This window comes from Rutidosis leptorrhynchoides, chromosome 11, assembly GCF_046630445.1.
Source record: "Rutidosis leptorrhynchoides isolate AG116_Rl617_1_P2 chromosome 11, CSIRO_AGI_Rlap_v1, whole genome shotgun sequence".
Classification (NCBI taxonomy): domain Eukaryota; kingdom Viridiplantae; phylum Streptophyta; class Magnoliopsida; order Asterales; family Asteraceae; genus Rutidosis; species Rutidosis leptorrhynchoides.
In genome coordinates, this window is record NC_092343.1 from 402,646,323 (window position 1) to 402,664,514 (window position 18,192).

An 18,192-nucleotide genomic window follows, 5' to 3' on the forward strand; every position below is an offset into this window, starting at 1 on the left:
TGATGACATATATATGGTTATATATATAGTTAACATGATATTATGATAAGTAAACATATCATTAAGTATATTAACAATGAACTACATATGTAAAAACAAGACTACTAACTTAATGATTTTGAAACGAGACATATATGTAACGATTATCGTTGTAACGACATTTAATGTATATATATATCATATTAAAAGATATTCGTACATCATAATATCATGATAATATAATAATTTAAAATCTCTTTTGATATTATAAACATTGGGTTAACAACATTTAACAAGATCGTTAACCTAAAGGTTTCAAAACAACATTTACATGTAACGACTAACGATGACTTAACGACTCAGTTAAAATGTATATACATGTAGTGTTTTAATATGTATTCATACACTTTTGAAAGACTTCAAGACACTTATCAAAATACTTCTACTTAACAAAAATTCTTACAATTGCATCCTCGTTCAGTTTCATCAACAATTCTACTCGTATGCACCCGTATTCGTACTCGTACAATACACAGCTTTTAGATGTATGTACTATTGGTATATACACTCCAATGATCAGCTCTTAGCAGCCCATGTGAGTCACCTAACACATGTGGAAACCATCATTTGGCAACTAGCATGAAATATCTCATAAAATTACAAAAATATGAGTAATCATTCATGACTTATTTACATGAAAACAAAATTACATATCCTTTATATCTAATCCATACACCAACGACCAAAAACACCTACAAACACTTTCATTCTTCAATTTTCTTCATATAATTGATCTCTCTCAAGTTCTATCTTCAAGTTCTAAGTGTTCTTCATAAATTCCAAAAGTTCTAGTTTCATAAAATCAAGAATACTTTCAAGTTTGCTAGCTCACTTCCAATCTTGTAAGGTGATCATCCAACCTCAAGAAATCTTTGTTTCTTACAGTATGTTATCATTCTAATACAAGGTAATAATCATATTCAAACTTTGGTTCAATTTCTATAACTATAACAATCTTATTTCAAGTGATGATCTTACTTGAACTTGTTTTCGTGTCATGATTTTGCTTCAAGAACTTCGAGCCATCCAAGGATCCATTGAAGCTAGATCCATTTTTCTCTTTTCCAGTAGGTTTATCCAAGGAACTTAAGGTAGTAATGATGTTCATAACATCATTCGATTCATACATATAAAGCTATCTTATTCGAAGGATTAAACTTGTAATCACTAGAACATAGTTTAGTTAATTCTAAACTTGTTCGCAAACAAAAGTTAATCCTTCTAACTTGACTTTTAAAATCAACTAATCACATGTTCTATATCTATATGATATGCTAACTTAATGATTTAAAACCTGGAAACACGAAAAACACCGTAAAACCGGATTTACGCCGTCGTAGTAACACCGCGGGCTGTTTTGGGTTAGTTAATTAAAAACTATGATAAAAATTGATTTAAAAGTTATTATTCTGAGAAAATGATTTTTATTATGAACATGAAACTATATCTAAAAATTATGGTTAAACTCAAAGTGGAAGTATGTTTTCTAAAATGGTCATCTAGACGTCGTTCTTTCGACTGAAATGACTACCTTTACAAAAACGACTTGTAACTTATTTTTCCAACTATAAACCTATACTTTTTCTGTTTAGATTCATAAAATAGAGTTCAATATGAAACCATAGCAATTTGATTCACTCAAAACGGATTTAAAATGAAGAAGTTATGGGTAAAACAAGATTGGATAATTTTTCTCATTTTAGCTACGTGAAAATTGGTAACAAATCTATTCCAACCATAACTTAATCAACTTGTATTGTATATTATGTAATCTTGAGATACCATAGACACGTATACAATGTTTCGACCTATCATTTCGACACATCTATATATATTTCGGAACAACCATAGACACTCTATATGTGAATGTTGGAGTTAGCTATACAGGGTTGAGGTTGATTCCAAAATATATATAGTTTGAGTTGTGATCAATACTGAGATACGTATACACTGGGTCGTGGATTGAATCAAGATAATATTTATCGATTTATTTCTGTACATCTAACTGTGGACAACTAGTTGTAGGTTACTAACGAGGACAGCTGACTTAATAAACTTAAAACATCAAAATATATTAAAAGTATTGTAAATATATTTTAAACATACTTTGATATATATGTATATATTGTTATAGGTTCGTGAATCAACCAGTGGCCAAGTCTTACTTCCCGACGAAGTAAAAATCTGTGAAAGTGAGTTATAGTCCCACTTTTAAAATCTAATATTTTTGGGATGAGAATACATGCAGGTTTTATAAATGATTTACAAAATAGACACAAGTACGTGAAACTACATTCTATGGTTAAATTATCGAAATCGAATATGCCCCTTTTTATTAAGTCTGGTAATCTAATAATTAGGGAACAGACACCCTAATTGACGCGAATCCTAAAGATAGATCTATCGGGCCCAACAAGCCCCATCCAAAGTACCGGATGCTTTAGTACTTCGAAATTTATATCATATCCGAAGGGTGTCCCGGAATGATGGGGATATTCTTATATATGCATCTTGTTAATGTCGGTTACCAGGTGTTCACCATATTAATGATTTTTATCTCTATGTATGGGATGTGTATTGAAATATGAAATCTTGTGGTCTATTATTATGATTTGATATATATATAGGTTAAACCTATAACTCACCAACATTTTTGTTGACGTTTTAAGCATGTTTATTCTCAGGTGATTATTAAGAGCTTCCGCTGTCGCATACTTAAATAAGGACGAGATTTGGAGTCCATGCTTGTATGATATTGTGTAAAAACTGCATTCAAGAAACTTATTTTGTTGTAACATATTTGTATTGTAAACCATTATGTAATGGTCGTGTGTAAACAGGATATTTTAGATTATCATTATTTGATAATCTACGTAAAGCTTTTTAAACCTTTATTAATGAAATTAAGGTTATGGTTTGTTTTAAAATGAATGCAGTCTTTGAAAAACGTCTCATATAGAGGTCAAAACCTCGCAACGAAATCAATTAATATGGAACGTTTTTAATCAATAAGAACGGGACATTTCATGACGGCTGGCAGCGTGCCATCTATTAAGTAAGCAATTATAGGGCTCATCCAAGTGTCCAGCTCCTCAACGGGGGCTGCCAACTGTACCACATTATTATTCAACAAATGGTAAGGGAAGTTAAGCGTTCATATACTTCTATAATGTCCATAACTTCTACATATGTATAATTATTAGTTTATAAGCGCGACAGCTTGATAGATGTACCACATCAGTGGATTCTTGATCAATAACTTCAATCCATACATCCTTGGAGAAATGGCTAAATGTTAGCGAAGAAATCTTGCTAAGCGCGTCAGACGTTTTGTTCATTAACCTCGACACTTGATTGATTGAGAAAAAGTTAAATGTGTTAGCCTTATCTTCCGCCAATTTCAAGTATTTATGCATTGTTGGATCTCTGGCTTCAAATACTCCATTCAGTTTATTTTATACCAGTTGGGAGTCAACTGAAACTTTCAATGCTTTGATACCCATTTTCTCAGCAATGCGTAATCCAGAAAGTAATGCTTCGTACTCAGCCTCGTTATTAAAGACGGGGAACGCGAAACGTAAGGCATATGTGTGTTCATCCCCTTCTAGGCTATTGAGTATCAATTTTGCTCTGAACCTCTCCGAACTAGACGCACCGTCTGTAAAAAGTTCCCACGTCATGATGTTTGGAACCGTCTCGTCAACGAGTGCTGCCGAACCAGGGTTAATGAATTCCCCCATAATATCAGCCGTTACTTTTCCCTTAACAGTGTTACGAGGGGCGTAACTGATCTCATGTTCTCCAAGTTCGATTGCCCATTATGCTAATCGGCCAGAAACCTCCGGTTTGCTCAAAACCTGCACGAAAAATGTTAAGAACGTCCTCCGTTTTGCCCATACTTGTAAGTATTGTCATACCTTCTTGATGGGCGAGTCAGTTAGCACCAAATTGGGGCATGCTTGAAAGTATCGCCTTAGCCTCTGTGCGGTGTGCACCAAAGCAAAAATGAGCTTTTTGATGGGGTTGTAATTAACTTCACCATGCTGTACACACCTTGCTAACAAAGTACACTGCATCTGAGTCCCGTCATGTTCCGCGATGAGAACCGAGTTGATAGCTTTGGTTTCTGCTGCCAGATATACCGTTAAAGTTTCTCCTGAAAACTTATAAATATTATCAAATAAGTTTATTACGTTTGCAACGTGAATCGGAATGACTACTTTACCAGGCACTGGAGTGGTTAACGTAGGTAAGGTTCTGATCAAGACCTTCATTTCCTGAAAGGCATTTTCTGCCGCCGGTGTCCAGCTGAAATTACTTCCAACGCAGGCCTTCAAAACTTGAAAGAATGGTAGGGAACGTTCCGCTGCTTTGGACAGAAATCTGGATAACACTGCTAGCTTTTCGTTCAAACTCTTGAATTCCTTTTTTGTTATGGGGATATCATTTCATCAACCGCTTGGATCTTTATATGGTTTGCCCTTATGCCGCGTGGCATTACAACGTGACCTAAAAATTTACCTTCTTCGAAACCGAAACTACACTTCTCAGGATTGAGTTTCATGTTGATTTTCCTGAGGGAGTCAAACGTTTCATGGATGTCCTTTAAGAGATTTGTTTGATCTTTAAAGATGACTGGTCGAACATAAGCTTCGACATTCCGACCTATTTAATAACGATGTCATCAACATAGGCTTCGATGTTCTGACCTATTTGGTCTTTGAAGACGACAGGTCGAACATAAATCTCTTACAAGAAACAGATTCAAGTTGAGTGCAGTTAGGAGTGTTTAAGGACATTCATGGTTTTAATCTACAGTCCGATTTACCGTGAGTAACCCTCTTAGAGATGATGATCTACAAGAGGGTGCTTAAAACAAAAAACACCATTGATGGCATTTGCCACAACAATGGCCACTAAATGTGGTTGCATAGGGTTTATGTTGAAAGACATACCTGTTACCCTAAGTACGTTTCCTGGATGCAATCAATAGTCGAGTAATACAGAAAATTTTGTGTCGAATGCATGAGGTTAGGGTTGTATTTATAGTGAAACCCTAACCCTAGATTACCCTTAATTCGTTCTAGATCCTTCTCGGATAAAAACCATAAATAACGGAAATATAGTTGGAAAAGGATTGCGTTTAATTAAGGATAATATTGTATCGGATTACATTCATGCGCGCCAAGATAAGTTGGACAACGCTCCTCTAATCACATGGGATACAATTATTCAGGACGTGCTCCTCGCACGTGATACGCACGAGTGCCATGCGTGAAGGTACACGTATCATTAAGTCCCCCTATTTTAATGTGACGCGTGATCACCATGGCGCATCATATTAAACTCCATCTAAGAGAAATAGTCCTCATGTCACATATTAGTTTAACCAAAAAATATCTTTGACTAGAGGTAAGTTAGGTAAATTAAATCATGTAACCAAGATTTTAATACTGTTAGAATTGAATGCTAAACATACGCTATCAATTAAACGTTTGCTAATGATGGCATTGGAAAAGGCTGTATGACAGATAATCATGACAGCCTGTCAAATCACAGGAGCATAACCACCAAACTTTGCTAACCTGCACCGTTTTCAAAACAAACTTTGGGATTTCTATATCATTAACCGTTTATTCTCATCCACAATCGTTCAGATTGGAACATGTGTACGGTCATCACCGATTTTCCCATTTATTTAACTCTAGACTTCCAAGGTTATAAATTGACCTCCATTTTTACCATTTGAGGTAAAAGTTTCAAAATATTTTCTTTTCCATCTTCGCTCACAATATTTATCGTTCAAGTTCTAGCAACATACAAGTCAATAGCACAGGTCAGTTACTTTTACTACGCTTTTTTTTCTTCTTTCGTAATCATGTCATCTTCTTCTTCTTCAACACCAACCGTATCTGTATTCCACGTTCATTCCATCGTATCTACCCTTGACCCCAAATCAATTAAATGTATAACCGAATGGCATCCTCAGATTACTGAATATTCGCTTACACTTCCGAAGGCAGACGAACGAGCCCATAAACCACCCCAAAATATGATGAGTGTGTAAGACCAAACTCTGGAAGTTGGTAACGTACGAATTCCTCCTACCAATTTCTTTATGCAAGTTTTATCTGCGTACAACATAGGGTTAGGTCAGCTTCATCCTTATAGTGTTGCACGTTTGTTTCTTTTTGAAATGTGGTGTAGGGCCAATAATCGTGAGCCGTCGTAGATCGTTTTTAAGATATTTTTCAGTACCAACTCAAAGAACATGATTGGTATGGTTTTTCCGATCAAGTTTTGTTTACCGCCGGCCAGAAAAAGGTTTACAAAGTTTCTAGAAAGATTCCTTCTACTTATCAAGACTTTTTTGCTCTGTTGGTCCCTCTATTATACCCCAAATCGCTAGTTTGGTCCCTCTGTTTTTAATTTGGCAATCAGTGTCCCTGAGTTATTTTGATTTTGCAATTGGCGTCCCTCCGTCAAATTTCTGTTAAAAATGTCCGTTAACCTTGTCGTGTGTAATGCATGTGAGGATAAAATCATCTTTTTACTAAAAATAAGGGACCACCGGCACAAAAATATCTTAACTAAAAATAAGGGACCACTGGCGCAAAAAAACTTATAATGTTTATAATTTTATTTTATAAATTTATATAAACAGGAATCTATAAATTATTATTATTATTATTATTATTATTATTATTATTATTATTATTATTATTATTATTATTATTATTATTATTATTATTATTATTATTATTATTATCATCATAACTTCAATATTAGTAATAATAATAATAATAATACTAATAATTATAATTCTAATAATAATAATAATCAATTTAATGATAATACTAATAATAATAATTATAACAATAATAATAATAAAAATAATAATAATAATAATAAAGATTTTTGAAATTTAAAACTACCTCAAAAAGTGCTAAAAAAAATATTTGTCGCGAACCGGACTCGAACCGAAATTATACAGAACATATCTTTATTTAACCCGTATTTAAATAACTCATCTTCTTCATCACCATTTCAAAACCAAATCCACCCGGGATCAAATCAACATTATAATCAAACATCTAAACATTTTTAAGACTCTCAAACAAAGTATAATCGAACCATAAACTCTTGAATTAATTGAAAATACAAAAAAAAAATAAAAAAAAATAGAAACAACTTAGCTGCTGTCGTGATGAAGAACACTGTTTGATTTTTTGAGTTTAAAAGTTTGACTCACGAATTCAAAGTGAATAACAAAAATTGGATCTTAAAACTTTGCAGGAAGTTTAAGTGGATGATTCCTAATAAGATTGCAATTCCAGTTTTTGAAAATTGATTTTAATTCGAAGTTTTGAAAAAAAATATGAATACAGAGTGTCGAGCTTGTTCCTTCTTCCTTTTTCTGTTTTCCTTCTCTCGTTGCAGCAGATGAAATGTATTCAATGATTTGTTGTTGTTTTCTGAATAATTGAAGTAAGAATAAAAGGACGATCGATTGTTTTATTGTGGATGAAGGTCGACAAAAAAATATTCGGGCAGGAGAAAAAAAAGAGAAATAAATACAAAAATTTGTAAAGTTGATCACGATGGTTATTGCATTTAATAATTTCTGATTTTAACATTTGTATTTAATTAAGAATAATAATTAATAAATATAAATATATTAAGAATAGTAATACTTGTAATATTATGAATAATAATAAAAATAATAATAATAATGAGAATATTAATAACAATATAATAATAATTATTAATACTAATGTTAATACTGATATTAATAATAATAATAATAATATTGGTAATAATAATATCAAAATAATGCTAAATATAAGTTTTTTGCGCCAGTGGTCCCTCACTTTTAGTTAAGATATTTTTGCATCGGTGGTCCCTTGTTTTTAATAAAAAGACGATTTTACCCTCACATGCATTGCACATGACAAGGTTAACGGACATTTTTAACAGAAATTTGACGGAGGGACGCCAATTGCAAAATCAAAATAACTCCGGGACTCTTATTGCCAAATTAAAAACCGAGGGACCAAACTAGCGATTTGGGGTATAACAGAAGGACCAACTGAGCAAAAAAGTCACTTATCAACAACAAATTCGTTCCACCCCAATTCTTCAATATTCTTCAATGGCACACCGGTTCTAACACTTCCTTAAATAAACCCCCTCCCATGAATTCAGCCGAACATGAATTGTTCAACATGTGTTCCGGCAAAAAGCTCAAACTACGCGTTTACCCCAACTAAGTTCTTTATAGGGTTAAGGCTACTCAAGGGCCATATACTTTTTATTTTGTCCCGATGTAGTCCATATACCCAACAAAATACTATTATAGGTCATAAACTTTAAAAAAATGTGTTAATGTAAACCGTTGACCTGATAAATAAGGTTGATCGATTTTGTAGGTTGATCTTCAAAAAAGTATAAATTTTTTTTGTTCCAATGTAAGCTTTATACAAAAAAAAGATTTAATGTAGTTCACATACTTTCAAAAAGTGTATCGATGTAGGTAACATATTTTCAAAAAGTGTATCGATGTAAACAAAAGGTGACCTGTTTAGCCGGTAACAGGTTACCTTTTGTTTACGTCGATACACTTTTTCAAAGTTTATGGCCTATAATAGTATTTTTTTGGGTATTTGGACTACATCGGGACAAAACAAAAAGTATATGGCCCTTGAGTAGCCTTAACCCTTCTTTATATCACCGAAATTTCTTCTCACTGGCCATTCATTGGTACTAGCTCGGTCATCCTTCTTAAAGGAAATGGTATAATAATTTTCTTATATATTGCCTAAAACACTTAAAATAAATGATTAACTGTTGTGCATGCTAACCGATGTGCGCCATATTTGCAGATATAAATGTTCGAGAAATTCTTATGGAGGACCAATTTAAAGGCTACACAATCAAAAAGGAAGTGATTGATGAAAATGTCTGTGTGAATGTTGTTGAAAATCTGTATGATGCCGAGGAGGTAGATGAGACTCCTTTGAAACGAAGGTCATCTGTGCGCCTCAATCCTCCACTTAAGAAAAACAAGATTGCATGTTCATCTAAAGTTATGGCATTAATACTGCCTTTGTTTTTAATTAAACGAGATTATTTTCACATATCCTGTGCGCCTAACCATGATTTCATGTTACCAGTTGTTCATATTGACGAAGATATGGAGCCTGTTACTGCAGCTGCCACTCCTTCTTTTTCATGTGCGCCCACTGCTACTACACACCTTGAGACTCCAACTCCTCTTGCTATCATTGCTCCATGATATCGGCTAAAAAGTCACGTTTTCACCCCGGTATTAAGGCTCAAAAACAAGAAAGTTTTGAACTTTATCGTCAAAATACCCGTTTCGTCGATTAAAATTGAAGATCGAGTAATTACGAAGACAGTGCAAAAAGAATCAAGAGAATCGGAGCTAAAACGAAGATCTGGAGTGAAAACGGAGAAAGACAAGAAATCAAGTTACGATCCAGCAAATCAGCAAGCCAAACGGGCTGCCAAACGGCTTGCCAGTATGGTAAACAGCCCGCCACACTCCCAAGGCAAACATGCATGGTAAACGGGCTGATTGATCAAACGACCCCTGCAAACGGCTTGCCAAACGGCCTGCCAAACGGCCTGCCAGCCGTTTGGAGGCAAAATTCAAACTTATTTAAAGGGTCTTTGTCATTCATTTCAAAACACGCTTCAATTCACTTCTTTCTCTCTCTTTCTACAATATTAGTCATACTTTCAAGGTCTTCGACTCCGTGTGGGAAATCTAGTACCCGGAGAAGAAAGCCGAAGATTGTATTAGGAGCAGTCTGGAGTTTGAAGTTGTCACTTTTTTATTTGGAACTCGTTTAATCTACTGGTACTTCTATCCTTTATCTTTATATAATGTCTTCTATCATTATGTTCTGTGATGTTGTTGCCATGATTAGCGAGTAGTTATCTTTAGTGTATGCTATGATGTAATCAGTTATAATGCCGAAATAATATTAAGCTTTTTGTATGTTGTTGAAATTTTTTCCGATCATGCTTTACACTCAATCGCTTTCAAACTAATAGAACGTAGTTATTGGCTCTGTTGTTGGAAAGTCGCGAACCCCGAATCAGAGTACACTACCTGTGTCACCCCTTGGTAAGAGAAATCTATCGGATACAATGCAAGATCTACTGAGGCACACCGGTTGTAGTAAGTCTATCAAGCTTTGGATTTCGACTCAGGACTCTTTCGTAGTGAAACATCTAACTAGACCCTTAGTACATTGTCGGTCCTAGACCATGCTAGTGTAGTGACCAAGCATATAAACTTCGTACGTACATGCTGAAGCACAATGGTTGTTGTAAGCTGTACCTCTTCTAAGTAAGCCCATGGAACCCAGTCAGTGCTGATTAGTATACTTCACCATAACGCGGTCTCAAGCATTGCACCCCGCTTGAGGGATTCTTGGTTAATTAAGGAACTGTTTATTTAGACACATACAGGATTGGACCGTTAGGATAACCGAACTTGTTCATGGAAGTCAATTTGACTTGGCCATGGTGTTCTTTATGGTTGAACTCTTTTTAAGGGCCTAACTATCTTTTAAACCCAATCATTAACGAAAGCATCGAAACACATCACATCTCTCGGATACGGTAAACCATGTATTCTATTATACTTAAGAAAGTTTAGACCTTTGTGGAATGTTAATACGTCACCCAACCGAGTCGCTCAATTGGATGAGCCGTCTGAACGTGTATGCCTGTAGTCATACTGCACGGACGTCGGGGGTAAGGGACGTTGCTTTCTATTCGGAATCTTCAAGCCTATTGCATTACCCAGTGACATGTCTTACGACAGGGGCATTTAGGATCAGTGTAATGAATACAAGGTCCTTACCTATTTATGAGCCAACATTCCAAAATCCAGGTCATTTACTTTAAATATATGTTCGATTATACTGTTATCTTAAAAATACGACCCTAGGTCATACTTCCCTTACTCATAATAAGGAGTAGTACGATTTAGGCCCCGCTAAATATAAATTTAAAACAGTACCCCCCTTTTTGGTGACTGATTCTGACGTGTTGCGACCTAACGACACCGCACAAATAAAACCGTTCGTTTCGGTCATATCAAGAGATAAGCGAGTTTTTGGCGCCGCCGCCGGGTAACTGGTATCTGCTTTTTATCAAACTCATTCACAAGCATTTAGTGTTGTCTAAGAAAGACAATTATACACGGACTTGGTTGTTAGATTTTCCGAACAGTCTCCAATTATATTGGAACCAAAAGGATCCTGCCTCTCCGTAGTCGGCCTGGCCACTTGGTTTGTTAAATAGTTCGTGCGAAACTCTGTTATCGAAATACCAGGGAATCAGTAGCAAGAACCAAAGACATATCTAAACTTAGGATAGTTAGATTATCTTAGATTAAATTAGATTACCTTAAATTAGACTACTTTAGATTAAGATTATCTTAGATTAAATTATAATTACCTTAGATTACCTTAGAAATTTAGTTTATCTGCTTAAAGTTAAAAATAATAAGGCATATCCAGTGTATGACCCAAACCCGATCTAGACCAGGGCTATTGTTATTCGTACATAATCCAGACGCAATAATCTTTAAAGCATGCAAGGAAGCACAAATAAGAAATCAAATGGCGTTACACGTTACTTTAGCAGAAAACACCAAACTCTCGATTGAAGGTCGAAGAGGACCGATCAGATTCCCAGAGATTCAAGGACACTCGTTCGAGTTAAAACATCACATCATACAGCTCATTCAAAATAGTTGTCAGTTTCATGGATTACCGAATGACGATCCTAACTCTCACCTTGATAAATTCATATCTCTTTCAAACTCCTACAAATAGCCAGGGATAGGACAAGATATGGTTCAACTATACTTGTTTCCCTATTCTCTCACTCATCATGCATACACATCGTTCGAAGGACTGGAAAAAGATTCCATCACGTCATGGACGAAGATGGCTACTAAATTCCTAACCAAATATTTCCCTCCTTCTAAACAAACCAAACTCAAGAATGACATCATTAACTTCAAACAAAGTTATGATGAATCTCTTTACACTGCATGGGAGCGATTCAAAACCCTGCTGAAGAGATGCCCTAATCACCAGTTAGAACGGTCTGCTCAAATCTGCACCTTCTACAATGGTCTTATGGTAAATCATAGAACGACGATCGATGTAGCAGCTCATGGAAATCTGATGAACCAAACCGCAGACGATGCATGGGAATTGCACGAGAACATGACAATGCATCATCATGACTGGAACAGTGGTGAAACAACTTCATCATCTGCCCCACTTTCCGCACTTAACAGTCAAACGGAATCCATCAAATCCCTCACAGATAAGATGGAATCTCTCTCCAAACAACTCGGAGAATTGAAGACGTAGCTATCAAATCCCTCAGGCCTGTGTTAAGTGTACCAACCTGCAACCCATTAAACAATTTCAAGTTGAGTACGAGATCCCTGACGGTTCAGTCTGTTACGTTCAATACCCAGCTCGTCAACTAAATCCCGGATTCAATCAACAACCTAGGGTTAACCAATTTCAACGAAGTAACCAGCCTTTTCTCTATCGGTACCCACTTTATCTAGCCCAACAATCTCAATTGTCCTACGATCAACCACTTCCACTCATTAGTCCACCGATCGAGGAAAATTCCCCAACCAACCAAATTACAAAAGTAACCAACCCCACTCTCCGAGCCGACTATCAGTTGACTTAGTTCATTCAAGGACAACAATAGCTAAATCAGAGAACTACATCTAGGAAAGACAGATAGATATACTAACGACAAATCAATTGGCTCTGCTCAAAAGTCTAGAAACGCCGCTCGGACAGTTATCACAATGCCTTGAAACCCGAACACAAGGAAGGTTACCTAGTAATACTATCAAAAATCCACACATATAGGAAGCTAAGCAAATGGATTCCGTATTCCCGGAAGAAGAACCACAGAGAAGGTCAGCTAGGCTCAAGAACAAATCAACATATACTCAAAAGCTGCCCACTGCAACTCCAGTTCGTGTACCCTATCCTGGAAGGCTACAGGAGGAACCATCTAAGCTTGATTCCTTCAAACTCAATGGAAGATTCCTGGACACCATGTCCAAAGTTCCCAGCTAGAAGAGATACATCCGCAGGCTTCTTTCTACAAAGGAGAGGATACCAGGTTCTAACAAAATTCCACTGAGTGAAGAATGCTCGGCATTACTCAGAAACTCTCTACCGCAAAAGCTAGGAGATACGGGCCGATCCATTTTCCTGTGTTCGATCTACCAATCTGGAACCATTCGTGCACTAGCAGATTTAGGAGCAAGTATCAACCTAATCCCCTACTCTCTCTACAAAAGATTAGAGTTAGGAGACTTGTCACTAACTAAAATGACAATCCAACTTGCCAATCACACAATTCGATATCCTAAGGGCATAGTTGAGAACGTCTTGGTGAAAGTCGACAAATTCTTGTATCCTATGGATTTCTTAGTGATGGACATTTAGGAAGACATACACACACCAATAGTGTTAGGAAGACCTTTCATGAATACGGCTAGGACTTTCATTAATGTGTACAATCAAACCTTGATCTTGCGATCACATGGGGAGAGCGTTACCTTCAAAATTGACCGACCTACCGATCTTTCTGGACATGCAGAGATGTTTGCTATTTCCACCGACGGATCACTTCCGATGACGAGTCTTCACCACCAGCCGATGATATCGAGATGGGTGTCGAATCACAGTCTGCAGATGACCCAAAAATGGAAGAAGAGGATCCCAGCGAAGAAATAGAGGAAGAGGAAGAACCTGAAGAGGAAGAGGAAATAGAAGACGTAAAAGAAACTACGATAATACCCTCTCTAAGCATAAATCGTCATGAAGAATTAATGAAGTTTGAGACAGAAGATCACAGTTTAATCATTCGTTTCAAGAAGAAGACTGATAAGGTTGAGGTTAAAGATATAGAAATTGATCCTGCAAGTATCAAAGTAGAGAATCAGAATACTGAAGAAGCTCGTTCATCAGACGAATCCTCAGAAGACCATTATACCGATGATGACGAGGAAGAGCAACATGAAGACATTCTGGATAACTCATACTCTCCAACTGAACCAGATCAAGGGGAGCCGGACTCTTCTTTAGATCGGATCCCGGTCATATCTACACACGCTGACATGATAACTTTCATCAATGACACCACTGAATTTGAAGATATTCTCGAAGCCATCCGTAAATCAACAATTGATTTCACGCTATGCTTGACGGAACGAATCATGGCTATCTAAGAAGAATACAACCTCCATCTCCAGAGAGAAGACAATAATGTTGAAAACCTAGAAGAACGCATTCAAGACTTTATTAATACCCTTCACGATCATATCTACCGCGAAGAAAGGCAACGAGAGCATAATTCAGTGGTTCGCACTATTCTTGAGACAAGATTATGTCGAGATCAAAAGATCATTTACTCTAAGGTTTACAACGCCTTAGCTGGAGCTGCACTTCCTTTCTCTGCAAACCAATGAGCGGTACTGACTCTCATCCGGAAGCATATGGATCTTTCCATCGGACGCCCGACTTATCACTTTGATTTGCAAATGATCGAGCATATTCACAGCTTTTTCGCTCTCTTGGAAAGAGATAATTTCGAAAGCACACCAGACAGGCTAGTGATTTATGTAACAATTGATCACCACACTGATCTAATTATTAGAGAGTTACGAGACGCAGTCACAGAAGAAGTAAGACGCATCAATCCGTTTTCACATCTTGAACCAGACCGAGTCAACATTACCACCTACGTTACGAAGCAGATAGCACGTATCTTCCACGAATCAAAGTTACATATTTAAAGCTGGATGTCGGGAGATATACTCAAAGATGGTGACATTAATGCTCGGGTCAGGATTGCTTTTCACTTCTTTTCAGCTTCTCCTTTTGACCAATCTGGGAAAAGCTACAGACTCTTACTGTGCAGATCACCATTTCGATGATTTCGAGATACTAAAGATACAGTTTCTAACACTATTTGAAGACCTCCGAAATAAGCATCCTATCAGAGAGATAATCACCACCAGCACTGCCTCAATGATTGACGTTTATGGGTCAACCAGCAGAGCTGTGGATCATATTCTTATCGAACTTCGAGATTTATCACGAGCTGAAACTGCACACTACCTATCTTTCAGAAGATCTTCAAGAGAAGCACCGGATCTTCTACCACTTTTGGTCTGACACATTCTCAGGATTTACCCACTTAGACTCACATTCCCTCAAGAAGACCAAGATTACAACTACCAGCGAGGAATGTTTGCTTTCTAAGCATCACTACGGTCGAGCCAACGACCTTAAACGCAAGCGCTTCTCGGGAGGCAACCGTGCAATAAAGTAGAGTAGAATAATAAAGGATGAAAAATGAGCCGATCAATAAAGAACGCAACTTCTAAGATTGCAAGCCATCCAGTGTCTTCACAAGACCATCTGTTAGGGGTACTCTTTTCTTCCCGTTACTAGCTCAAACTCAAAATTATGCCACATCCTAGCTTATCACTAAGTGTGGGATCCCAACCTAAATAAACACTAGATAAATATTCTCAAATCTTCAACTAAAACTCCTAAGTGTGGGATACACTAGGAAAATTGAGGACAATGTTCGTCTAAGTGTGGGATGTTGGTATAATCTTTTTACGCTATATTAAAATAACCCATTATGAAAATTCCAAGTTCTTAAGCCAAATTTCAAAAAATTTTAACAAGAGAAAACCTTTCTGAAAAAGTATTTTTGAAACCTAAAACGTTTGTAAATAAAAGTAAGGCTTAAGTAGGGTGGAAATCTTGTTAGGGACGAACCAAATCTCTAATAGAGCATTGCATGACTAGGCATTATCAACCTAAATTTATTATGGTGAGGCACCCAAATAAGACCAGCATTCATCTTTAATGCTTCACTGTTTTCCGTTGAGAGTGCCGATGTCTGTTCTCAGAATCAGACCTTGCTTTAGATCTGCATTTCCAAAGCAGCGAAACGTGATTCGGTTCTAATCAGAAGAGCAAGCCATTTGTTAAAATAAAGCCTTTCACACCTCCATTACTTCTACTCATCCCCATCATCTTTACTATCACTCGAAAAATCCAGAAAATGAGATTCCTTCCGAAAACCCGATGTTATAAACCTCTCAAGTATCATGGCAAAGGTCTTGAAAAAGTTTACCGGCAAAAAAGTTTTTCGGGATAAAATCTCCAAAAAAAAAAAAAAAAAAAAAACTAAGTTCTGAAAAAAGGAGCAGAACTTATAAAGAGAAACGCCGAAGAGGAACTTGACCGCAAACGCTTATCAAATGAAGAAAAGTTCAAAAGTGCATCTAAAAAATATCAGCACTCATATCTATTTTAAATTCCGAATAAAAGTCTACAGAAAGACTGTATTACCCTTTTTTCTCACCTCTTATAAACAATGTCACCGCTACTCCAAAATTCCCTTACATCATTGACAAATGACCTAGAAGCTATGGTTACTACCGTTCTCACATTAGTAGCAACGATTTGAGTCTTTATCAAGCCTATGACGATGGGTGCAACATGACTGGCTATGAGTGAATTCATTTCTTAGATTCATAGGGAAACCTAAACACTTGTGTGATTTGAGTGACCCGTGAAAGCTAGCCTAAGTCATGTAACCTCCTCACATGCATGCAGAGATAGTTTCAACCCTAACATAGATGACTCATCTTATTTTTCGCTCTTATAATAAAAAATACAAACCGCTTAGGCTATTAGAAAAGAAACTCCGAAAAGATTTCTTAAGGTAGAAATGAGATTTTGCTTGAGGATAAGCAAAGTCTAAGTGTGAAATATTTGATATCGGCTAAAAAGTCACGTTTTCACCCCGCTATTAAGGCCTAAAAACAAGAAAGTTTTGAACTTTATTGGCAAAATACCCGCTTCGTCGGTTAAAATTGAAGATCGAGTAATTAAGAAGACGGTGCAAAAAGAATCAAGAGAATCAGAGCTAAAACAAAGAATCTAGAGCGAAAACGGTGAAAGATAAGAAATCAAGTTACGATACAGCAAATCAGCAAGCCAAACGGCTTGCCAAACGGGCTACCAAACGGCCTGCCAGTATGGCAAACGGCCTGCCACATGCCCAAGGCAAACGGGCATGGTAAACGGGTTGACTGATGTAACAGCCCCTGCAAACCGCTTGCCAAACGGCCTGCCAGTCGTTTATAGGCAAAAATCAAGCTTATTTAAAGGGTCATTGTCATTCATTTCAACACACACTTTAATTCACTTCTTTCTCTCTCTTTCTACAATATTAGTCATACTTTCAAGGTCTTCGACTCAGTGCGGTAAATCTAGTACCCGGAGAAGAACGTTGAAGATTGTATTAGGAGCGGTCTGGAGTTTGAAGTTGTCACTTTTGTATTCAGAACTCGCTTAATCTGCTGGTACTTCTATCCTTTATCTTTATATAATGTCTTCTATCATTATGTTTTGTGATGTTGTTGCCATGATTAGCGAGTAGTTTTCATAAGTGTATGCTATGATGTAATCAGTTATAATTATGAAATAATATTATGGTTTGTGTATGTTGTCGAAATGTTTTCTGATTATGCTTTAAACTCGATCGCTTTTCCAACTAATAGAACGTAGTTATTGGCTCTGTTATTGGGAAGTCGCGAACCCCGATTCAGAATACACTATCTGTGTCACCCCTTGGTAAGAGAAGTCTATCAGATACAACGCAAGATCGACTGAGGCACACCAGTTTTAGTAAGTCTATCAAGCTTTGGATTCCGACTGAGGACTCCTTCGTAGTGAAACATCTAACTAAACCCTTAGTACATTATTGGTCCTAGACCATATTAGTGTAGTCACCAAGTATATAAACTTCGTAAGTACATGCTGAAGCACAACGGTTGTTTCACCATAACGCGGTCTCAAGCATTGCACCCTGCTTGAGGGATTCTTGGTTAATTAAGGAACTGTTTGTTTAAACACATAAAGGATTTGACCGTTAGGATAACCGAACGTGTTCATGGAAGTCAACTTGACTTGGCCATGGTGTTCTTTATGGTTGAACTCTTTTTAATGTGATGACCCGGAAATTTCCAAT